General features: G+C 37.5%; 1 protein-coding gene across 2 annotated transcripts in view; it reads right to left on the minus strand.

Annotated features, from left to right (window-relative positions):
* The window catches only part of LOC131079255 (GTPase ERA-like, chloroplastic), a 140966-nt gene that overhangs the window by 39086 nt on the left and 74461 nt on the right, over positions 1-27419 (minus strand). The gene's annotated exons all lie outside the window — the stretch shown is intronic.

Consider the following 27419-nt stretch of genomic DNA (forward strand, 5'->3'; position numbering starts at 1 on the left):
GACTATCATGCTTTGTGTATGACCCATCACAAATCAACAGTGCCCCAAGTCAACCCTTTTGATCCACCCCTTCACCTTAAATGTATCTTCAGGCTAACATTTTACATCTACACATCAGATCCCTACGTGATTCTACCTCAGACTACAAAGTTAAGCACTGCATTTGAAATATCCCATTACATTTTTTTTCTTTTTTTTCCAGTTACGAACATTACAAGCACCCGTTAGGATTAGAAAATGATAATCAAAAAACAACTGAAAAGCAACCCAAGATCCCATGTGGGAAGGCGAGAGCATATAGCGATAAGGGGATCGTTAGCTTCAACAATCAACTGGAAATTACAATGTTGGGCGGCAAGCCAGCCCCTTCCGCTTATCCAATAGGTGATTAGAAATTTCAATAGCAGTATGGCGGTATGACCAACTAATTACAGAATCCAAGAAACTGAAATAAGCAACAATCACTTGACCACTTGTTCAGCGGGAAGACAAATAATGAAAATTACAATCTACTAAACCGCTTATTCAGCGGGAGGAAAGTATTACAACAAGATAAGATAGGCGGCAAAGTCAGCCTCTTCCACTTATTCAGTGGGTAATGTGTTACAATCCAGAAAGAAATAGTTGTTAGTACTACTAGTCAGCTTTACAATATATAGCACGAGAGTTTTTAGAATAAGAACAACACTGTCCATCGCTGCAAATGATAAGATATGCACTCCAAACCACCAAAGACTAATCACTCCAAAAAAACACACTTCTCACTATCTACTTCAGAATCTGATATGCAAACAACAAGCTGGAAATAGGCAGACCAGCAACTACAATACTCACAAAAATGCTCACAACTTTGACCACACTCAACAGAATGACCCCAAATCAGATGCAAATGAAAGCTAGGAGATAGGCGATTAAGCTAGAACTGACAAAACACAACAAATAGACGCCAAACTATTTTTTACACATCCCAAGGCAATTACAGCAGGGTATGGCCAGGCAGAAAATTTGATTTGCATTTAAAATTTCAAGGGTCAAAGATAGGCACTAAAAACTTACAGATATGATCGCCTATAGCAAAGAGAAATAATGAGCCAATACCCTAAATGAATGGGCACACGGGCAGAAAGATATGAACGAAAATAAGCTACAGCCACTCCAAAACCAGCAACCTGGAACACACACACAACACTCCAAAATCAGAAAAACTCGAACACACTTTGCAATGAATCCATCCATTCTTCTGAGTGAAGAATAGTCCCAAATCTCAACCAATCGCTATCTTTCAAGCGAGAAGCTAAGCATACAGTCTAGGAGGTAAGCATTCCTTGAAGCATTCCAACAACATTTCAGCAGCACTTCATTATAATCTTCATGGATAGTTTCAAATGAAGCCCAAGGTACTTATTTATAACCTTCTCCCAAATCGAACCTCCTTTTCTCTCCAATGTGGGACTAAACAATGACATTCAAATTCACTTTAAATTGCATTTCATTTCATCCCTTCACCAAGTCGTCCCATTTCGCCTAGACAAGACATTTTATTAAAATGCAAATAACACATAATGTGAGTGGCCAACATATAATTAAGAAAATGACTTTAATATAGCTTAAGCAATCCCTTTAATAAATCGTCCATATTGCCTTTAGTTATAATCCAACTTTAAACAACATTTTCCAACAAATCGACCCCCTCAAGGTAGCAAATATAGTGTGTTATGGCGTCCAAGGTAATAAAGTGAATTATTTCATAAAATTAACTTATAGCTCCAAAAATGTTGGAAGACCAACTACTCAAACTAACCTGCCGGAAATAGCCATCTGAACTGACCTGCTGAAACCCTGCTAAAAATAGCACTTACTAAAAATAGCATACTACTAAAAATAGTGTTCAAATGCATTTTAACCACATTCTAAGCAACCGTCACAATTTACTAAAAATAGTAAGTCCAGAAAAGCTTTCTGATTCGTTTGCATGTCACACCATCGCGAGGCTCTCTGAAAACCCAGAAAAATAAGCTTTCCTCGCCCCCATTTACTAAAAAAAGTAAGTTCGAAAAAGTCCTTAGATTTCAATGCATGTCACCCCATCACGAAGCTCTTTAAAAACCTAAAAGGAATACAAAATCAAAACTGTAAAATTCCAACATGCAAGCCACCAAAAATGCCAAAACATCCTCCTAGAAAATAGGAAACCCTAATTCTACCTCTGACTGACCAACGGGTCTTGGAATTGGCCAACAGTCCTGTTGACGTGTCTGGAATCGCATTGCTACAAACTCCATACAGCCAACACAGAATAGAATAACCAGCTGAGTATCCTATCCTCTCTTGAGATAAGGAAATCCCCAATGCTATTTTTTGTTTGATCAAAGGGGACGACCTCAAGGTTTTGATTGTCAGGTCTTGACTGCGGGATTACTCAGTGGTCGATGTGATTTGCTAGGAGCACAAGGGGACTTACGATTTGCAACAAGTTGGTCTGCTGCGATTCTCGAATTATGCAATAAAGAGCAAAAGGAAAGGGTTAGGAGATCTGAAACTAACAACACGGGTATGCGGGTAGACAGATTCAACATAACCAATTCCTGTTTGGCCAGAATAGCTCACAACCTTGCAGGAACGGTGCAATCTTCAAAGGGACTTGGAAGATTTTTAGACTGGAAACGCACGGCTAAGCACCCAATTCTGGCGCAGCTCAGACGGACACCTGCAATTGAACTAAGCACAATTAAAGGCTCAGGTTAACCATACAAAAGGATACACAATCAGTATATCCTCAATGGTATGAGCCTGAATCTATCAAATAGCTGCACACCCAAAACAGAAGGATCTATCTAAAATGCTGAGAGAAACCATGCAAACAGGATGAAAACAAGACAATAAACACCAAATCAATGTTTATATATTGATTTCAGCTGCCTATTACAATAATTTTTGTAGCATCTCTATGCTACCGCTTAAAATCTAACCTATTCTAACTCTAAAATCTAACTCTCTCAACAGAGTCTAACTATCCAACAATCTCTATCTATCTAACCATCTAACCCTTTACAAAAGAAAGGCCTCTGCCTTTTATAGTTTTTGCAATTTTGAATCAGAGGCCAGGATGGACTGCATCCAAGGGCTGCAACCTGCCATCCAGAAGCTGGCAGCTTTAACCCATGCCCAATCAATTCTCAGTTATCCAACCAACCACAATTTCAACCCCCTGCCACTTTTGGCTTTAATTTAGGTTTATCCGGTCTTCTTGGTGGTTGGGAATAGTTTATCCACAAAAATATCTTGCACGGGACCCATAGGCAGTTTATAATAAAGCAGTTTCAATTTTAAAACTGAATTTCTGGACTTAAATCCAGCTGTGCACTTTCTTGAGAATGCATAGACTGAGTGTTCTTTTGCTTTTTGTCTTCAATCTTGCCGGTGGACTTCAACTCTGTGGTTCAGGTTGTGGCGCGCTTTCCAATGCTTCGTCTTGCACTCTGCAACACGTTCCTCATTCTTGATCGCTTGCGATCATGTCTCCAATTTGCGCTTCAGGTTGTCATCAATTTTTCCTAAGAATGCATGATTGTTGCATTTGGAATGTTCTTCGATCTTTGGTCCTGGGTGGCACGCTTCCCAATGCTTCATCGCTTTGATCCTGCATTGCATCTTTCTCCTCCAGCTTCCAGCGCTTGGCCTTGGATTGCGATCCTTCCTTGATTTGCGTTTGAGGCCTTCTCTTGGTTCTTCGATGACGTCCTGCGATCAATCAACCAATTTCACTTCATTAAATTAATTTGAAAATTTAATTAATTAATTTAACAAATATTAAATTTAATTACGACGTCTGGCTTGAGAAGCTCTTTGTGAGATGTATCTTGAAAATGCTTCTCCTTTCTCTTCGAATGTGAAATCCGATCCTTGGTCTTGATGGTGTTTGGGCGATTTACTTCTGCGTGATTTTACCTTTGGAGTCTTGGGCGTTTTGAATGGGTTTACGACATTTTTGACAAACATTTTAACTTTGCCATACTTTGGAGGTTTGAAGAGCCTCTGCAAATTTAAAATCCTAACACTCATGCCTTTTCTGGTGAATTTCGGAGAATGGAGGGTTTCTAAGAACCTTTTTTTTTAATTTTAACACTTACCAAAAATCGCGATTTCAGGAGTCTCTCCGAATTTCGGTGATGTGGGATGTTTTGCAAGTTTGTAGTTTTCAAAACTTTTGACTTTCCTTCACACACCCTTTAATCGCGAATTTCGAGATTCCAAGGGGTTTTGAAAACTTTCGACTTTTAATATTTTTACTCTACAATGTGCTTTTCGGCACTTGGGAGGAGTTTGCAAGTTCGGCATTTGGAGGGAGTTTTCAAACTTCAATCTCTCCGCTCTTGCCCTAGTTGCCAAACTTCGGCGATTCTACCCCTTTTGCAAACTTTTTAACTTTTACACCTAAACGCCAAAATGCGATTTTCGGCATTCTCAAGGGTTTTGCAAAGTTTGGAGATTTAGAGCTTTTCGCAAGGTTTTTACCCTTTTGCATTTTATCCACCTTTTGCCGAATGCCGACATTTGGAGAGGTTTTGAAAACTTATAAACTTTTCGCACTTTTCCTTTGAAATGTTAACTTCGGGGGTTGGGGGCATTTTGAAAACCTTACTTTCTCCCTTTACCTCCTAAATTGCGAACTTCAATACTCACGAGGCTTTTGCGAACTTCGGATGCCTGCGTCTTTTTCGAACTTTTGAACGCTTTGGCAATCTTAAACAAACTTCGGACCATTTGGCACTTTTTGCGGATTTTTAAGTAAATTTCGGACCTCTGGCACTTTTTGCCAACTTTAGCAAATTCGGACCTTCTGCCAGTTTTTGCAAATTTCAACGAATTTCGGACCTTAGGACGTTTTGGCGACTTTTAAAAAACTTTGGACCTTTAGCCTGTTTTTGCAAATTTCGGAGCTTTGAGGTTTTTTCAAACTTTGCGAATTTTGAAATTTAGCCCCAGGGTCCGAAATTCGGCCCCATAGGCCTGTTTTGTCAAACTTTTTAACCTTTTCGCATTTTAGCCCCAAGGTCCAAAATTCAGCCCTCTGGGTGATTTTGGCAACTTTTGAACCTTTTCACATTTTAGCCCCAAGGTCCGAAATTCGGCCCTCTGGGCTATTTTGGCAACTTTTGAACCTTTTCACATTTTAGCCCCAGGGTCCGAAATTCGGCCCTCTAGGCGATTTTGGCAACTTTTTAACCTTTTCACATTTTAGCCCCAGGGTCCGAAATTCGGCCCTCTGGGCGATTTTACATGGTTTTGAAAATTTCGCACTTTAGTGCCTTTACAAACTTCGGCCCTTTTTGACCTTTAGCCAATTTCGAACCTTTTGGTCATTTTCAAACCTTTTGGACTTCGTTTTACTGGCAAAGACTTCAGGTGATGAGGACAACTTGGCAGTTTCTCTCTTCCACCGAGCGGATATAACCTAGAATGGGGGTCTTGTTGATGTGTTTTTTATGCACATGCGAACACAGAATAAAATACCTAAAGGTACCTTATCCTCTCTTGAACAAAGCTTCCCGACTGCTAAAGATCTCGCCGAAGGATCAGTCGAGGCAACTCCAAGGTTCTTGTATGTAGGTTCTCTACTCGTGGATAAGCTCTCTGTGGTATGATGTGATTTTGCTGGAATCACAAGGGGACTTACACTTGATGACTAAACGGTTGATTTGCTTTGAATATTGCTGGAACACAGGATTTCACTAATCTAGATTTTGAAAAAAGGAAAAAAGGACGAGGGCGAGGGAAGGATCTAATTCTAACACTAAGAATGTAGGAGCAATGAATGACCTTTGATGAAATTCAAACTAAGTCTTGTTTTGACATCCCAGGACCATCTCCACAAGGTTAGTGCGATCTTCGAAGGAAAGCTTTATGATGTTCAGATCATCGCTACAGGCATAGACACCATCAGGCTGATGCATGTCAATGAAGAAGTGACAATTGAAGTTAAGCTTAAGCTGAATGATTCCAGTTGACTACACAGGGCAAGTCTGCAATCAACAAACTGCTAGTAGTATGGATATACAAATTTCGCCATCAGTCAAACACATTTCTTCCACTCATCTAATAACATGAAATCAAATCTGAAAAGTATAGAGACCATGCAAATTGTTGAATCGACCCATAGATTTCACCATTTCTTCAATGAAGTTTTACACGTCTTTTACAACAATATCTTGGCAACAATCTTTGCCTTCTCTTTCTATTCTACTCTAACTGCTATACTATTTGCTGACTATTCACTATTAGCTAACTATTCACCTTCTAACTGCTGACTCACTATCAGCCTTTACAAATGAGGAGCCAGGGCTTATATAGTGCCCACAATACAATTCAATGGCTTAGATCAATTTGAGATCAATGGCCAAGATTTTACAATGAAACCCTAATTAGGGTTTGTTACAACAAACTTAATTCCGACCAATGAAATAATTGCATTATTTGGACACGTCTTCTCTGGAATATTCGACCAATGGATAGCCGAGGTAAGTACATCGAAGTTAGTGCCATCTTTGATGAATCAGGTACATTGAATCTGGACATGCTGAAGTGGACCAACCCATCTAGAGGAGTGATGACTGGGATGCCACCTTGTCTTTCCTTCAAATGTTGGACTGGAAGAGGTCGTCCTTGATGAGGCTGGGCTGGAGAAGGTCGTCCTTGATGATGCTGGGCTGGAGAAGGTCGTGCTTGTCCTGGCCTGGTCTTCTTTCATCTGTCGAAACAAACCAAAAGATGATTAAGGACACATGATAAATTCATTTCAACATAGCATTTTCAACTTAAATCATCAACAAAAAGATATTAACATGAAACTTGCCCAAGATTTTCTCCAGGAACAGACCCTATAAGAATTTCACCCTGGACCCTTTGGAAGGGTCAGGAGCGAATTTCCTCTTCTGGCCTAAAATCATCACTTCTGGAGACAACCATCGACTTAAGGACAATCACAAGGGCATCTTTTACCTTGTTCTAGACATAGCTTAGCATAAATTTGGAGAAAAGGATGGTTTTAGTGTTTTTCGCTCTAGACCCTTTGGAAGGGTCAGGAGCGAATTTCTTGTTTGTAGCTCATTTTTTTTCATCATTTCAACTTCAATCCACCTCAGAAGGCAAGGAAACACTTTTCTTCTCTCATCCAACCCAAGTTTATCTTGATTTTGCAAAGGAAAATAGGTGATTGAAGGATTTTCGCCTTGGACCTTTTGGAAGGGTCAGGAGCGAAAATCTTGTTTTAGGGCTATTTCACCATCCTTTCAACTTCAAATCACCTCCAAGACTTAGAATACCTTGCCTCACTCCTCTCCAGGTCATAAAAATCAAAATCTTGACTTGATTTGCAAGGAAAAAGGGTGATCTTAAGAATTTCGCTCTGGACCCTTTGGAAGGGTCAGGAGCGAAAATCTCATTTGGCTTCAAAATTTGCATTCTTGGTAACCAAAATCCACTCTAAGGCAATCTAAATGACTTCTCACACCCTTGTCCAAGCTTGACTTTGCTCAAATTTTGGAAGAAAAGATGATTTTAAGGATTTTCGCTCTGGACCCTTTGGAAGGGTCAAGGGCGAAAATCTCTTTTAGGCTCAATTCCTTCATCTTTCATGGTTTCTAGCAACTCAAAGTCACTCATAGGGGCAACTTCTCCTTGATTTTACCTTAGCCCACACTTGATCTAGCAAAAAATTGATAGCAAAGAGAGGTTTTGAGAAAATTCGCTCTAGATCCTTTGGTAGGGTCAGGAGCGAAATTCTCATTCTTGACCAAAAATCATCATTTTTTCAACTTGAAACTTCTTTGCAAGGTAGAATTTCATCCTTCATTGCCCTAGGAACAAGGTTTCATGTCCAAGAAAGGTCAAAAAGTAGGCTCATAAGGAATTTTGCTCTAGACCCTTTGGAAGGGTCAGGAGCGAAATTTCCTTTCCTGGCTAAAATCCTTCATTTTCACAACTTCCAAACCCTCTCAAAGGCTAGATCATGTTCATTCTCCTTCTCATCATGTCTTGGACATCAAACTTTATCCAAACAAGGAAAGAAATGCCTCTTAGAGAGATTTTCGCTCTGGACCCTTTGGAAGGGTCAGGAGCGAAAATCTTGACTTGGGCTAGATTCTTCATTTTTCCGATTCAAAACATCTTCAAGAGGCAAAAACAAGTTACTTCACTTCCATCCATGCCATAACAAACCAAAGACTTGACCTTCTTCAATGCAAAAATAAGAATTTTTTAGAAATTTCGCTCTGGACCCTTTGGAAGGATCAGGAGCGAAATTTCCTTTTTGGTCCAAAATCCTTCATATTTCAATGCTTTCAAACATTTCAAAGGCAACAAGAATGTCCAACCTTCCTTCCAAGATACCCTGCAAATCAAAAATTAGCCAAACTTAGGAGGAAATGAGCTTTAAGAAGATTTTCGCTCTGGACCCTTTGGAAGGGTCAGGAGCAAAAATCTCATTCTAGGCTAGATTGCTCACTTTTCAAACCTCAAACCACGTCAAGAGGCAAAATTGAATCATTTTCCACCTTAGGAACAAGGTTTCTTAGTCCATTCAAGGCAACAAATAAGGTTTATGATGAATTTCGCTCTGGACCCTTTGGAAGAGTCAGGAGCGAAATTCTCTTTTAGGCCAAAATCTTGTTCTTCAAAATCAATCAATTACATCTCAAGGCAAGAACATACCACTTCATCCTCAAACATGCCTTAGAAAGCAACACTTAGTCAAAATTTGAAAGGAAATGAGAGCTACAAAGATTTTCGCTCTGGACCCTTTGGAAGGGTCAGGAGCGAAAATCATGTTTTGGGTTGGATCCTTGACTTTTCCTATTTTCATCCTCTTTGGGAGGCAAACATAGATCCTTCCTCATGCATCTCCACCTTGGTCTTGACTCTTGCTAAAGGAAAAATGAGTGTTTTCAAGAATTTCAATCTGGACCCTTTGGAAGGGTCAGGAGCGAAATTCATCTTTTGGGCTAAAATCCTTCATCTTTCAATCCTGACAAGGCTAGAACATTCAAAAATACCTTCAAACATGCCTTAGGAACTAGAAATTTGGCCTTGATAAGTGAGAATTTGAGGTCTTCAAGGATTTTCGCTCTGGACCCTTTGGAAGGGTCAGGAGCGAAATCCCTATTCTTGGCCAAGATCCTGACTTCATTTTCACATTTCTTCATTCAAACAAGCGTTTTTACCTTCATTCAAGCCTGGGAATGTGTTAGTTCTAGGTTTTGGTCAAAGTAGAATGCCTTATGGCGAATTTCGCTCTGGACCCTTTGGAAGGGTCAGGAGCGAAATTCGCTTTGGACCCTTTGGAAGGATCAGGAGCGAAATTTGACATTTTGGTCTCTCCGTCAAGATCATTTTATGGAATATAACATTTAAGTATAAGAATTCTTATACTTTAAGTTATATTCCATATATACTTCCAGGATGTTTGAGAGTGGTTTCGGACCTCCAGGAGTTATATTGCAAAATCTAGTTTTTGGAGGATTCTTCAGTTTTCCAGACTTAGTCAAATTTCAGGATCAGGACATTCCAGACTTAGCCAGATTTCAAGATCAGGACATTCCAAACTTAGCCAAATTTCAGGGCATTTGAAGATCAGGATGACATTCCAGACTTCATCATTCACCAACTTGACCTAGTTCGGACCTTCAAGAATGATACTCACTCACCAAGCAAGACACAAATAGCAACAAGAGCAAAACCAGGCCCTAAGGAAGACTTTCAAAGAAACCCTAACCTGGAGCACCTGCTGACTCCCCTGGCTCAAGCAAAGCCTACCATCCTATTGATCCCCTAGCGACACTCAAAATGCAAAGGCTAACAGACAAACCCTAAACACCTAGAAAGCAAACCCCAAAAAGCAAAAAAAGTAGGGGTCCCCATTTGCAATGGGGCGATGTGTGAATACGTCACAACAGGTCCCCGGTCAAAGAGGGGGTGTGTGTGCAATACGCACAACAAGTCCCCAAAACAAACTAGAGCGGAAAAGGGGACATTACGGCATTTTGGTGTTCCACCGGGCATTGACATTCCTAGTATTTCAAGATCAGTTCGCAACTTCAACCTATAAACACCTCTTTGATCCTCTTCCCCCATTCAAATATTTTAGATGCTTCTCTTCAGTTTATTTCTTGAAGGTCATCAATAGATTGTCAGAGGATATATACAAGCGGTACATTCAAGTCACAGCGGCGCCATAATTCCATTCTCTATCTCCAACATTATTAGAAATCAAAAGCTCAAAAAAACATAAAGTCTGACAAAGAAATATCACATAATTTATTGAACCAATAAAGTCTGACAAAGAAATTGGTCAAAGGGTACGGACTGGCTAGACTAATAGCAGAATCAAATCTAGAAGCAGCACAAGTAAACTGTAATATCCCAGTTATTTTTTATTTTTATTTTTAAGGCCAACAATAGTCATCAACAAGAAGATAACCCGTTAAGGTTAGAAATCATAAACTAAAACATGCTGGGAAAGTAACCCTTCCACTTTCTGATCACCAAGTGCCCAATGTGGGAAGGTGAGAGCATACGGTGTTGAGGGGATCATTAGCTTAATTAACTGAAAACAATGCAATGCTTGGGCGGCAAGCCAACCCCTTCTGCTTATCCAACGGGAAAGCAAGAAAACTTGGCGGTGAACCAGCCAAGTGAGATACACAAAAAGACGAATCACTCAACCACAATATTTCAGCGGGAGGACTGCAATTACATAACAATCTCAATTCGACCGCTTATGCAGCGGGAGGACCATTACACTTAGATATCACTTGACCACTTATGCAATGGGAGGACTGAAATTACAATTTGCTTGATAATAGGCGGCAAGCCAGCCTCTTCCACTTTTCAGTGGGATGAGAATTACAAAATAGAACTAGTTAGTGGTACTACTACTGAACCTTACAAAAATAGAAGATATGAGAAGAGAGTAATGTTGACTATCCCAATAAGAACATGAATTTCTGCTAATATAAAATCTGCAGGCTGGAATTGCAAAATCAGCAGCCTAAGAAAACTCTAAAAAGCTCACAACTCTCTCAATACACATCCAAATCACCCAAAATCAGTCCCAAACCCACACTAGACTAACTGCAATGACAACCAACCAAAGACATGATACCATAACTCCCTTATTAATTTTGCACGCATCCCAATGCAATTCAGAAACCCGCACCTAGCTTAGGATTTTTTATTTGGTCCAGAAAATTCAAAGCTTAACTAAAGATGCCACAAACTTACAGTGTATATCGCCAATACCGGGAAGGATGAAAGAGCCAATACCCATAACGGTCAATCGCTTCAGCGGAGAGGTGTGATAAAAAATGCACTTCAGCCACAGGCAAACCAGCAAGTTCCCAAAATCGTTCCAACACCAAAAATGACTAAGACATTCTCTGAGAATATAGTAGATTACAGCACATAGCTAGGTACTATGTTTCAAGTACGAAACCGGGAAGCACTAGGGAGATGCACTCCGAAGCCTCAAAAGTTCTGTCACCAAACCAGCAGCATAACATTGCAAATTTTCAAGATAACCAGAATGGGAGCCCAAGGCTCTTATTTATAACTTCACACCACCAAATCCAAATGCAAATTGCTTCAAACTCATCTTTCTCCATTTGCATTTCATTCCATCTCACGTGGGCCCCAAGAGTGGCGCCATCCCACAAGTCAATCCTCACGCCAAAAAGCAAGGACCAAGATATTTCACTTGGCAAACATTAGAGATGGAAATAAAATAATATCTCTCTTAATAATTTTTGACAACCCCTTCTTAGACATAAATTTCGCCAAGCACTTAAGAGATATTAGCATTAATCCCAAATTCAATAAATCAGTAGTGATTAATTAGAATAATTAAATATTAAACCTTAGGAAGGAAATAATATTTAATTGTGTCACATATGAATCTCGTACTGATTACTGTCAAAACCAAGATGAAACTGAGCCAGGAAGACCACTGAACTGTACAGGATTAGGACCCTATCCACTGCCAGAAATAGAATTATGCCATACTGCCACTTACTAAAAATAGTAAGTCATGAACTACTGCTCCGAAAAGCATGATCTTCACGCCCAATGATAGAGCATGGAGAGCTCAGTAGGACACTATCACCAAAATAGCCATTCCCTGACTTACTAAAAATAGTAAGTTCTCGCCTCATCAATGTTGGACCCTCATTCTTCATTCCACCTAGCCTACGGCTCTCAGGAATGGGCTAATGGACCACTGGGAGGTCATCAACGAGAAGGGGACATTACATAAACAATGTGGAGCTAAAAGATACAACTTTAAGCATTGAGAGAACACCATGGTACACTAACATAATACACTATTTAAAGCATATGGCATGTCCAGAAGGAATGAATAAAAATCAGAAAAGGACACTAAAACTACAAGCTTCACGATATGTGATACTTGAAGGAGATTTGTAATGGAAGAACAGGGATGGGCTATTACTACTATGTTTGAATGAATGTCAGTCCAAGCGGGTTTTGGAAGAAATGCATTCTAGTGTTTGTGGAGGACATTTCTCTGCCAAGACCACAACTCACAAGATACTTAGATCGAGGTATTATCGGCCTAGTGTTTTCAATGATGCATATAACTATGTGAGAAAATGTGAACCTTGTCAGAAGTTCTCAGGAAAGCTAAAATACCAAGGAGCGTTGCCCTTGAGACCAGTGCACACGGAAGCACCTTTCAGCCAATGGGGAATGGACTCCATAGGAGAAATCTTGAAGAAGTCAAGTGGAGGACACCAATGAATCTTGGTTGCCACTAATTATTTCACTAAGTGGGTTGAACCAATCCCCACCAAACAAGCCACAAGCAAGGTGGTAATAAAATTTATGGAGGATCATATAATAACCAGATTTGGAGTGCCTGTCAGAATCACTGTGGACAATGGAATGTGTTTTCGTTCAGATGAGTTCACTTCATTCTATGGCAGCTATAAACATTTTGTATTCATCACCTTATCATCCCCAAGCAAACGGGCAGGTTGAATCCAGCAATAAAAACATCCTGAAGATAAATAAAAAAAATATTAGGACAGAATAAAAGATCTTGGGATTCAAAACTCAAACTTGCACTATGGGCAGATAGGATCACAATCAAGAAGGCTATAGGCAAGTCTCCATTTGAATTAGTTTATGGAACACAAGAATGGATGCCCATGCACAATCTCTTGCCTGTACACAAATTTATAATCAAGGAAGGCTTGGATATCCCTGAACTAATGGAAGAAAGAATGGAACAACTTGCAAAATTGGATGAAGTAAGACTAGAAGCACGAAAACAAAATATTAAGAAACAACAGAAGGTGAAATATCTATTTGATAAAAAAGCTAAGGATAGGAAATTCCAAGAAGGTGAATTAGTACTTATGTGGAATGCTAGAGCTCAGGAGTCAGGAGAAAGGGAAACATGGTAAGTTTGAGGTGTTGTGGATTGGTCCTTTTGTCATCACTGGAAAGAATGGAGCTGATTCATATTTTTTACAAAATATGGAAGGCGAAAACATGGAATTGGCAGCACGTGGACAATTCCTGAAGAGATTTTTCTCTTGATCATTATCCATGTGCAGTAGTTTAGGTTTTATTCCCGCGTAATATACCATTCCTTTTAACATTGCGCACCCTTTAGCCCCTGTCCCAGATAACTAGATTCTTGCTATGCCCACAAGGGGCATACATCCCCAAACAGAGCCACTGTTGGAACCTTAATTTTTGGCAAAAATTTAGTTTTCCTCAAGCTCTCAAATGGCCATTGTCCTAGATCTTGTGTACATGTCACCAAGATTTTTGTATTTCATTAACCTAAGAGAAACTTCTTTACCTTGCTGATGTTCAACTCTTCCAATCTATGGACACTGGTTTGAGAAGAATGGTTTATATAATCATCAGGAGAGATATTATTGTTACAAGTTCATTAATGAAAAACATGAATAGCAAAAATGATATTATTAAAGTAGTGCCTGATATTGCAAAATTTCTATATGTGGGGTAAATGGGCTCCCAAAAGGGTAGAGCTCAGCATATAGCTTCAAAAGGGAGCATTGAGACATTTTTTGGAAAGGATCATTCTTTTTCGACAAGATATAGCATGTTTCCCAACGACAAGATACCATTTTGGAGTAGCAAGCAACACCGGCAATGTGATGTCCCCTTCTAGTTGACATTACGTCAGTTAAGTAGCTTGGCCTATAATAGACCCTCGTAGGCTGATGAGGTTGGATAGAGGGTCATTTGAGGGGAGCTTCTCCTTCAATGGTCAGAGTTATGCAGGATTGGTGTTTGTTTGAAGTCTTTTGGGCCCCGCATGCAAAACTTACTATTTATAGTAAGACAATGGGTGATCGAGATGGACCCCTGCTATTTTTAGAAATAAGGGTTGGTCATATGCAGAATCCTCATGCCAGTTTACAGTTCAGACGGTGTGCAAAACAGATGAGTATTTAGAGAAATATTAATATTTGTTTGGTTAAATAAATATTAATAGTTTTGAGCTCATATTATTAAGTTATAATATGATTTTTATATTATAACTTAAATCACTTAAGTGAAGGGTCTAGTTCTCATAGATGGGGCCAAGTGAACAATTAATGTAAAAGGATTATTGGCGCACCAACTATGGAGTTTTAAATGAATTTTTTGAAAGTGGGAATATATCTTTTATCCCACATTGGCCGGGTTAGTGTGTGAGCTCTCATAAGAAAAGAATAAAAGGGACTTAAGAGCTCATTCTCTGGGGAGGAAAAAAATATATATATATATTTGATCATTGTGATTTTGAACTCTGAGAAGAGTTTACAGCTTTGCCATTGGAGAACGTAGTTCTTCTATGTGATCATCATTTGAGCCAGTGAAATACCTAGTGAATTTGATAATTTTGAGAGAATCTCATACAGAGGTTCTGATTGTGCTGCAATAGTATTTATTTCAGTGTTCATCGAATTCACAAAATAAGGGAGAGATAAGGTGCAGCTGTGAATGGTTATTTGCTACAGTGCACGTGAACAGTGACGCATGAACAGTACCCATGAATAGTACCTGTGAACAGTGACACGCTACAGTACCCCGTGAATAGTGATGCGCTACAGTGCTGCCGTGAATAGTAAAATGCTTCAATTCAGGTTGAAGGCAAAGAAGAATCAAATAAAAATCAGGTTCCATGTTGCTGCCATTATTTGTATTATTAAAAAAATAATGTATTTTCCCATCCTCTTGAGAAACAAAGATACATTGCAGCAGTAGTTCAATTGTTTCAAAATTTTCAGATTATTGTAATTAGTTTCAGTTTTAGGTAATTTGTTTTCAATAAACCCTCAAAACACAAAAAAACAATATATCTATTCAAAACACCAAAACAAATTCAGACAAGGCATTCAGTAGTAGAGCAATATAGCAGCAAAGAACCAGTAGGGTTCTTACAGGCAAAGTGAAAATAACCTTCTCCGAGAAGTTAAGTTATACCGAAAAGCCCTTTTATTGGTTTAACTCCCTTCAGGTCTCACCGAAAACATAAGCGTCGGTGTAACATAGCTATTCTGCCAAGCACCAAAATGTTTTGTCGAAAACAGATGTTCCAACGGAAGGAAACTTATCAGAGAAGCTTCTCACCTATCTTGCTGAAATCATTGGTTTTAACTTTTCGGCTAGGTTACCAGTTCGAGTTCGTCGGTATGGCAAAATTTTGAAAAGGGGTTTGGATTCGTTTGGGTTCGTTAGTACAAAAACATGTAAACTATATATATATATATATATATGTTTTTGTATGCAACCTATAAGCATGAATTAAGATTAGCATGTAACATAGCATCATATAAACAACAAAACCAACATAAACTTGTAATCATAGCATCATGATCATACCATAACAGCATCATATACATCAAGTTTAATATCAAAATGATAAAATATTCAAGTATCATTGTTTCAACTTTCAACAATTTAAAGTTTGATCATCAAATGGATTCTCTTATTCATCATCCTCATTCTCCTCATCATTGACATTGACATTAGATGAATCAATGCCACTTACTCTTGCACTTGCACTTTAAGTTTGCTCGCTATCTGAGTCATCAAATGCAACAAGCTGAGAAATGAAAGCATCCAAATCAGTATACTCTGGCTCTATATCCCACATCTTCGTTTCCCCTTGCTTGTAGTCATGTGGCTTGTGTGAAATGAGCCAAGTTAATGTTTTAAAACTCACTTTTAGGGTTATATTTTAAATTTTTTATGTGGTGGAATTCAAAACAAATTAAATTTTGCAAAACAAAAACCATTTTTGGGCTGTCAGACCCCTGAGTTCGACCTAGGTCCTCTTGGGTTCGACCTGGTCCTAACCAAGCCTGTGAATCATGGACCCTGTCCGAACCACAGGCGGACCGGACCAGAACCCCGGACCAGGACCGGACCGGACCAGTACCAAGGGTCTAGGTGGTCGAACTCGGTAACCTAGGTTTTCGGTGTAATAACCAAAATCTGTCAAGCCCAAAAATACTTTACTGAAATGAGATGCTATGCCGAAAAGTCTAATGGGCCCCGTGACTGTAGAAGGAAGTCGAGGTAAATTATCGACTAAACCTATCAATAGCCTTGTTGAATTATCTATTTCGGTATAACTGTATGGGTCAATAAGAAGTATAAATGCTATACTGAAGGCCGACACTACACCGAAATAAAGGACATCGGAGAAGTTGGAAAACAGCTATATCAACAAGGGCTTGTTTTTCGTTATAGTTGAAAACAATGGGGAAGACAAAAATGATTTCATCGAACAAGCAAGTTACACCGAAAAGCTCAAGTGACAATGAAATAAGCTTTGAAGTTCTCCGACATTAATGTGTGCCAACCCAAGGTCATGTCACACAAATTTTCGAATTCGAACATTTAATGACCGTTCTGTAAACGACGCGAACTGATTCATGAAAATTTAAAAGACGAAGTCTATGTACTTCCAGTCACTGTGAGATATTTCAGACAAAAGAGGCAAAAGTAATTGGGAGCAAGAAGCAAGCGAAGGTCCAGAATTGGTGTTCTGATTCCAAGTAAGTGCTTAATTCTGAGAAGTACCTTGTTCATTCAATTGCTCTATTTCTACTACAATGGAAGGTTCCTCTAAGAAACCTAGGGCTAGGAAACGGAAAGAAAAGGCCACCGAAGTAGAGAGCCCTCAGGAAGCCAAACCTAAAAAACAGAAGAAGGTAGGCATCTGAATCAGGACTTAATGGACCAATTTTGGGATTCCAACCCTAAATTGAAAAGATCTTCTCAATTGAAATCAGATATCTTATGGGATAAATATGAAGACTTAGGGGGTGTTTGGATGCCAATGAGGGGATACGAATTGATGTTATACCATTATAAAAAGAGAAACAGGGCAGAGCCCATATGCAACCCATGGGTCTACAACATAGGAAAATTGGTAGCTCCAAATATCTTTGTGAGTGTCAACTTGATGATTCTACTGGCTAAGAACTATGATCCCAAAACTAAAACAATTTGTGATGATGTTGGGAAACCACTAGTACCTATAACTAGGAACTTCATGTCCAAAGTGTTTGATCTAGAATTAACCCTAGATCAGCCAATTGATGTCACACTCCTAGAAAATGAGTACTCCAGGCTTAAAGATGTATACAAGAGATGGAGATTTCCAGCTCACAAACTGAAGGATGGAAACAATTTTAGGATATTTGAAGAAAATGATGAGCCTTGATATGATTTAGATTTGTTTGAAGAATATTTCAGGTATACCTATTTCTCCATTTGTCAGATTATGCGAATTGAGGACAGTGTTTTGATGGATATGGCGCCCATGATATTGGCTACGGATGTGCAAACACATGATGCTCGACCTTTTGATTATGTGTAAATTGATGGTGGATCAGATTAACCATGGGCTGGAGAGAATCAAGAATAACCCTGATGAAATTCACTTCAGACATTACTCCTTGTTGATGCATATGAAATATACCCTACAGTTATTAGACTGAGCGTACAAGGAATATTCACAAACAGTTGGCTGTCAACCTTCGTGTTATGCAGATTTTATAACGTTGCATGTTATGCTGTATGGCTGTCATAGAGTTGCAGACTTGCTTTGGAGGTATCAACCACAAGTTCTTATCAATGAATGACTTATAAACAAATTCCTAATGATAGCATAATTCCCTAGGATGAATGTGCAACTAGTTTATAATGTTATTACACCAATTTTAGATGCAAATCATACACCTACAGCTGACTGTAATTTCATCAAACAATTGGCATGAAACCTCGGACAATATACAAATATGATGCAACCTTATTAATCCTTTTATTAATAAGACAACGGGTCAAATGAGCCCTTACAATAGCCAAACTAATGACCAAACACTTAGCAATTATTAATGATTTTCTCAGTAAATCTGAAGATACATATCAGCCATGGACACATGCATATAATTGATCATTACAAGGAAATATGATGCTCAAGAGAACCTGGTTTGAATCGCCTTGCCTTGGAGCTGAAGAAGCAAGCAATATCGTGTTGACTGGAGCCTCCACCATGCCAAATCAACCTATCTCCCAAAATCGCCCCTGCTGCTGGTCTGCAGATGATCAATAATTAATTGGCAGCAATTGTTCACTTTTCAATCACCAAACTTCATTGTCATCCTTCCTAAATTATAGCGCCCACATCCAATGGTTGATTTGGTGTCTAAATCAAGCAATATAGGCAAAATCGTGGGCAAAGGTAGACTGGCTGACCTCCAATGAAAGTTATGATGCTTCAACGACGAGATAAGAGCAAAGTTGTGGGTTTGAAGGATGGAACTTGATTTGCCTCAGACCTGCTATACCATCAATTATCTCCCAAATTCCACCTTCAATTAGTCTTCTAGTGAAATCGCCTATCTTTTCCAATGAAAATCGATGGACCAATATGACAAATATAGATGGACTGAAAAAACCACAAAGATGTCTATCATGAGATTCACATGAACTCAATAAGCACAATGTGAAGGACTGAAATTATCCTCCTCTCTCAGCTGCAACCCCTCGGAGGATCTCTCACCACCTCAGTTATGCAAATCATAGGGAGTTTTTCGTTCCCAAATGATTAAATTTGTAGAAACCCTTGGCTCCACAAGTCCACACAAGAGAAGATATCAAATAACCACTGATGAACAATGAACCAACCCCCTCTATTTATTCTTTTCTCCTCCAATCCATTGGTTCCTTCTAGAAGATCCTTCTCTAACAAACTCATATTCTTTTATTACACTATTATTTTATTACACATTATTTAATTGCACTTCCAAATATTATTACATTATGATTAAAGTGCACACGTGACATCATACATGTAATCTCCTTATCTCACCATAAAATCTTGTAGACGTAAAATGTGACGCCACAAATATCTACCAAGTCGACCCCCTAATCAACTCCTTGGCCTCTGAGGGTCAAGTAATAGGCCAAAACCTTCTGCGGACTGATCCTCATGAAAATGGGGACATTACAGCACATGCTTTTGTGTGTTGGGCAAGGATTAGGTCTATGGGCTAACAATCTCAGTCATAGAATATGACAGACATGGAATGCGAAAGCCGGTGCAAATGTGGACTACCATATGGGATCAAAGGTGCCCGTGGTCCCAATACATGTGCTTTGAAGAAAAGTTTGTTAAGCCCTTGTATCACCTTCTAGGTCATTCGTGTAATTACACCTTGACTCCAGAAATTCAAAAGTTTCTTAGGCCAAAATAATATGATGAGCGACAATTGGTCAGCCACAACTAGGGAGACTGGTATGCTTTCAAGGCTTATACGAAGATCAAGGTATATGGATTTGAGGGTGCCCCTCTGCTACTCTCAAGGACGGTGCCAAACAAAATTGCTTACCTAGAGATTGTGAGGCAGTTGGCCAAAGCAAGCTCTACACTTTTAAGAGCACATGGGAAATAGTCCCTCATGCCCGGATACTTATGTTTTGGAGAATTTACATTTTTTTTCTACTAAAGGGCATGATCTCATTAAAAACAAGTTGGCCTATTATGGCCTAACACAGGATGAGCCTAGGGTTAGCTTTGATCCTGAAGGATTCATCAGTGTAGCCAAGCAGTCACAAAAATTATGCTCTTATGAGCATGTGCCACTTGAACAAGAAGATTTTGATCAAGAATTTTGGATGAGGTGCGTGCTATGGATAAATTGGAGGCTTATGACAAGATTGTTAGGTCGGAAGAATGGAAGAAGAATCACAATTTGACGAAGTTTGATGCTTATTCAAGCATTCAAGATCCCATTGCTCGTATAAATGCAAAGATCACTCATCTTGATGAGATAATTGGAGGGGTTCCCCCAAGTGCTCTGAACAAAAATACAAGGAGACCTCTAGGAGGAAGTATATAGGTTGTGACACCTCTTGTCCATCTATCACCACAGAATATTCCCTCAGTACAGAGTGATGAAGAAGACATCGAGGAGCATGACTCACCACATGTTTTGTCATGTTCCCTTCTTGATCGTTATTTATAATCTAAATGAAACAATTATTATTATAAATTAATATAATCAACAAATGATTATTTGAAATTATTAATATTTAGTTATTAAATATTATTATTAATATTTATTAATATTTAATTATTAAATATTATTATTATTATTCACAAATTAATATTGAAAATTATTATACACAAATTATTTAGTAATATGTGAATCACATTTTATTATTAATAGAATTATTCACAATTTATTAATATTGAGCATTACCTCTATCAAAACTTGTTTATTACAAAATCACCAATCATATTATTAATGCATCGGGTTGTGTTTAATAATGACAAATTTAAATTAGAGAAGGCACGACTCAAGGGGGAGTCATATCCTTTAGGAAGGGTCGTGGCTTGTCAAGAAAATTAAATAACCTGACCACCTTCCTCCAGCAATACATACACGGGAAAGTAAGAAGAGCAAAATATGGAAAGAAAGAAGACGCCGACAGTCACATTGACTGAGAAAACTCTACGGTATGAATATGTAGGTTGCTAATGATTTCGTATGATGCTGTTTAATATTATTAATACAATTCAGTATTGTTAATACAATTAACATTGCTAATACAATTCAATATTAATACTACTAATACAGTTAATATTAATACAATTTAATATTGTTAACACAACTCAATCCTGATAGTATGTAATAATATTATTAATGTGATGTAACTGTCATAACCCCTAATATTATATTAACTATTAAAGAAGTTTTACCATTAAAACATAAAATAGATATATTGAATATATTACACAGACCGAGTCAACTTAGTTCACTAATTAATATACATTGTATTATGTATATGAATCAACTATTATATGATTCGATTCTATGAGATAATTAATATGAATCGATTAATATATGAATCGATTCTATGTAATGCTTAATATATAAATCAGTTCTATGTTATGATTAAATATGAATTGACTCTTGTTAAAACGTGTTAACTTAGTCTTTTAGACGTGTTAATGCTTGACCGTTCTAAGTGGGGGGAGACGTATTGGTTAATATCGTTTATGGTTGTTTGTTATTAATTATACATAACCGATTATATCTGTATCGGTTTGGTTATTATTCCGATTACATTTATGAATCGGTTTGTCTTCAAAAGCCATCGGTCTCTTGGTAAAGAGTCACGAGCTCTTAGGAAGACTTTAAGTTTCATATATAAGTATGATATATCTCTTTTGGAAAAAAGGGGAGGAGGACATCAACAAGTCAATAATATACTGTATACGTGAATATATACATATAGATCGTGGGAAGTTTGTCTATTATTAGTGATCCATTTTGGATCGCTCCTTGTGAGCAATTACCTTGGGCATACTATCAATTGCATAAGGAACAAAGTCAGCAGTCCAGGAGAACACCATATCTTATTATAAAGGAAGAAATACCACGTGGGAGGCCTCTGATCTGATAGAGAAATCAGAATTTAAGGAAAAAGACTTCAACAGAAATTTAAGTTAATTAATATTAGAAGGAGCTTGCCAAAGTGCTTTGTGGGCCCACCCCATAATTATTCAGAATATTATAATAAAAGAATCTTCCAATAGTATTTGTAGAAAAGGTTGAAGATTTCACAACTTTTGTTGTGTGTTTTAGCAGCAGCTCCACCATAGGGAATGGGGCCCACTTGTAATATTTGGAGATATTGTTTGTGTTTTCAATTTCAACACCACTTAAGCTTTTACAAGGAATCTGGGAATTTTTGTTTGTGATTTGAGCCAAAGGGTTAACAAATGTTTAAGAGGAGTCAACAACATGCTGAAGAATTTTGCTTGGGAGAGTGCCAAGATAAGTACTACTCTTTTAAATTCAATATTTTAATGAAATGTGTTTTTTTTTTTAAATTTATGTTTATTAATATATTATCATTCTCACTTTAATTTGAAATTGATGTCTCGGTATTAAATTATGGTAAGTCTTAAATGGGGACATTACATGTTCCAAGAGAAGAGGAGATTGTAATAGAAGATACGGATGACAGGAAGGAATTTAGGCAGCTGGCTGATGAGAAATTTATTTCGGATGATGAATTTGTCCACTCACAGGAGTTGAAAAAACATTAATGTATAAATACAGGGGAAAAATGCTTAGACAGCAAGTTGGTGAGATCACCCAAGAAAATGAAAATGAATTGCTTGAAAAGTTGCAGCAAGATGTTGATAGTGAGGTTGCCACAATCCCCCCCATCAAAGGAAGACAGCTCCTATAGGATGTTGGTGTGCTTATTGTGCCTAAGTGGAATATGAGTTCTGCTATGTTATTTGATAGTTTTGTAAAGAATCATGACATTCAAAAGAAAATGTTACCGTAGGATGTTGATAGAATTTACTTTGGTTCTGGCTTTGATCCTAATAAAAAAGCATTATTACAATGGGCTTTGTACCCAAGAAAGAAAATGCCCACATTGTTGGAAACTTACAAAATATTTGGTCACCTTATGGTCCAGAAGGTTGGTGAAACAAATCCATTGGAAGCAGCAGACCTAAATGTCAATGTAGCTCAATTTAATAAAGCTCAAATGAAACATGTGGTCAAAGAAAGAGATGTTTACAAGTCCAAGTATGAGAAATCAGAAGAACACGGGCTACAGCTTGAGGAGCAATTGAGATCAATCCTTGATAAGGAAGAATTCTCATATAAACGAGAGCAACAAATAATTGAAGCACTTCAAGATACAAACTATTGGAGGTACCAAGCAGAAAAGCTTCAGTAAACATTAAAGAAAAGAGAGGAGGAAAGGAAGAAAACCACATATAACATGATGGCAGGATTGGTCGCCCACAGATTTAATGAAATGATATTAAATGCTAATGATTATTGGAAAACGTATACAGGAACTTTTAGAGCATTACAAGAACATGCCAGACTAACAAAGCGAAAGAGATAGTTGACAAAGCACAAGATCCTGAATCTTCCAAGCTACCCAAAGACATTAGAAAGCTATGGTCTAAACATATGGAATACAAGGAGGAGTTGGAAGATGATTTGAGTCAACTAGATACAGAAGACACAAAAGCCTCCCTTCCCTGCTAAACAACGAAGATGGTACACCAATGCCCCAAGAACAATGGAAGGAATTGTTGTCACAAGAGCTTCTGCGAGCACTAGATGAGATCAACGATGAGGACCATATTATGGACAACATGAAGATTATTTTGGATATATGTTATGAGACATTTTGTCTCAAACATTACTACTTATAAAGAGCAGGAGTATATAGATCATCTAGGGGCAATTAATTTGTTTCTGTTAAATCGTTAAAAAAGACTTGTTTAGTTAGTTACATCATGTAGCTAAATTATGTTTCATTTTCAAAAGACATGATGTTTCAAATTAGTTTGATCTATCCTTATAAAAGGAAGATTGTTCATTTTGTATGAGAAATAGAAAAACATACTTATATACCTCTGCAAATAATATAATCAGCTAGCTTTCATATCTGAGTTGTGTGAAGATTATGGTGGATGTCTTTTGAGTTCAATCTATTATTTTGATTCAAGTAATCAAAGGCAGTTTAAGTATTTTCCTTTGCATAGTGGTTGTTTTATTATTTTCATTCTGCTAAATCAAGGATTATGTGGATTGATCAAGGAAGATTTCTATTCTTGGATGATTATTGTGTCTGCTTCTTTCAAAGAAAAATTAAATGCATGCATAGTAGTTGTCATAATAGAATTAACCATCAAGTATAAGGAAATAAGCAGTTGATAATTTCATACCAAGTGTGAAATTAAATTGTCTAACAAGGAGAATATAAGGAAAGAAATTCGCTTGACTCTGAGCACAATCGGTAAAAAAGGCACTGATCAAAATCTAGCATTCAATAATCCAGAAAATCTGTTTATTTTATTTTGCTTTTCAGTTTTGTACAAGTAGGAGATAGGAGTAAAGTCAGAAGAAAATTAATCTACTACAGGAGTTCATGCCATTCTGAGGTAGAGATAGAAGACATAATAAAATAGTAAAGAGTCAATAATCTGCTAAATTAGAAGGCACACATGCCTAGGCCTTGTAGTGCCTAAAGAGAAGGGAATTAAAACCAAATTGGTTGTTCCAATAGTTGGCCAAAATTGATTGCCTCACTTAATAATAGAGCTTGGCATCGTCTTAGAGTTTGGCAACTTGCAATTTTGAGCTCCAACAGGAAGCTTGAAAGAACCAAAGTCTGATAAATAACTTCTAACTGAATCTGGAGTCTAAAATATTAAACCAGTAAGACACCCCAACAACTGCATCAACAAAATATCCCTGAGTGAAAATAATAGCAAAATAACAATACCTTCCCCCAAATGATAAAAATAATTGCAATCAATTCTGGATTCCTTTAACAAATTCAAATATTCTATTTATACTTGCTTCAGATTGTACATATGCCATAAAGAACAAAATCATAACAGACTCAGAGGATATGAATAACACAACTAATGCTCTTTCATAGGATATGAAAGAACATATTTGGCACAAGGGTACTATATATGTATACAAAAAACCAGCAGATGAGGATGAGAATTCTTGTGATGAAAACTAGGGCAAAACACATCCTAGCTGATTTGTCTAACTAGAAAAATGCTTATAAAATGGTGTAGGTCCTTGTTATTGATGATGATAAAAGTTTTGTTCCATTGAATAAGTAGTCACATGAAAGATAGTTACAATCCAATACAGATATGAAACCATTGGACTTTTATACTGTCTCCCGATGAGTGACAGCTTGTCTCCTGCATAGGCTTTGTGCAAACAAGGATGTTGAGGTTGTGCAAACCCTAGAAGAACAGTATGACATAGTGTCACATGCTGAAGAGATCCTACATGGTATTTAAGTCATGTGGAGATTATTGTTGTGGTTTGTGACCTCTGAAGGATCTTAACAAGCTTTGCACATGATATAGAATTGTGATACATGGCATTGATCTCTAAGTGTAATGCAGACAAGGTTAGGCATCAAACAATGTAATGGCTTTGTGGATGCTTAATTGTGAAATATGAAATAGCAATAACAATGCAATGAAGCTACGGAATCACATTTCTCCTGCATAGGCTTTGTGCAAACAAGGATGTTGAGGTTGTGCAAACCCTAAAAGAACAGTATGGCATAGTGTCACATGCTGAAGAGATCCTACATGGTATTTAAGTCATGTGGAGATTATTGTTGTGGTTTGTGACCTCTGAAGGATCTTAACAAGCTTTGCACATGATATAGAATTGTGATACATGGCATTGATCTCTAAGTGTAATGCAGATAAGGTTAGGCATCAAACAATGTAATGGCTTTGTGGATGCTTAATTGTGAAATATGAAATAGCAATAACAATGCAATGAAGGTACGGAATCACATTCAACAATCACTCAATAAAGCATGGAAACAATGCAATTAAATGAAACAATCAAACAATTATACCTTTACATGCTTTCATATTGCTCCATTGTAAAACATGTGTGATTGAATCGTGGATATGTGGATTGCTCTACAATAGCATAACCTTATGATAGCACAATGATTGTAAGTTCACAGTGATAGTATGAATGCTGAATGATTGTAGATGATCAAATGTGAAGGGAGACGGTAAATTTATAGATCTTAACTGATATGGATCAACGGTTGAGATGAATTAGAAGAATCAATCGATACAAAATGATTGAGAGTATTGGAAGGCTACAAATAGAAGTTAACTTATTGCATGAATAAGTTAATAGGCTGCATGAATGAGTGAAGTGACTGCATCGGGGAGTTAACTGAAATTGATTGATGAGTGGACTGAGAGTGATTATTGGTAAACCGATGTGTATTAGGAATAAATAATATAACTAAATAATAAAAAAATATTTAGTTAATGTTCATGAGTGCAAAATAAATAAAATATGAATTTTATTTATTTATAGAGGGTATAAAATTAGAAAAAGCAATTAAATAAATTAAAATAATTTACTTAATTGTGGAGGAATAATTAAATAATTAGTATTATTTAATTATTGTGGACTAGAAGAAATTATGGATAAATAAATTAAATAATCGAAAATTATTTGATTATTATGTGTAAAGAAAAGAAACGACTAAATTAATTAAATACTCAAAATTTATCTAATTAAAGTGGAGGGAAAATTCAAATAAGTTAATTAAATAATTCAAAATTATTTAATTAATGCAAATGAGGAAATATGATGAAATAATCAAAAAACTATTTAATTATGTGGTGATGGAAAGAGGAAATTTTAGCTTAATTAAATTTCCACCTGAAAATCCACCAACAACTGGATACGAAATGGTCCCAACCACGCGGTATGATCAAGCCATGATTGTGGAAACTTACAGATATTCACAAGATGAAGATAATCAAGCACAAAATGGGAGGTTTCCACCAGAATCTGCTAACGGACCAATGGTACCTCCAGGTTCCCAGTTCCCACCTGCATCCGCAAATGGACCCGTTGAAGACTCAGAATATTACTTTCCACCTTTGAACAACAGTGTCCTAGTCGAGGGAATAAAAGAGGTATTCCACCAGTCTTCAGGAGGCGTAAACCAAAGGGTTTACCATAGAAATCAGAGAAATCAAGAACCCCTAACTACATCGATCCCTCCGAATAATTTCTCTACTCCTCTGAACCCACAAGCCAGCAACAATCCAGAATATCCACAACACACACAAGGATACAGACAAAGGAATATTGCACCCCCCATGGGCAATGAAATGAAAAGACTAGCCACGTTGGTGTTAGAAGAACTCAAGAAGGTTAAAGTTAGTCTACCACTCTATGAGCTACTTAAGATCTCAGAAATCAAAGATGCAGTGATCAATAGCTTAGGCGAATCTAGTA

Source organism: Cryptomeria japonica, chromosome 4 (genome assembly GCF_030272615.1).
Source record: "Cryptomeria japonica chromosome 4, Sugi_1.0, whole genome shotgun sequence".
Taxonomy (NCBI): domain Eukaryota; kingdom Viridiplantae; phylum Streptophyta; class Pinopsida; order Cupressales; family Cupressaceae; genus Cryptomeria; species Cryptomeria japonica.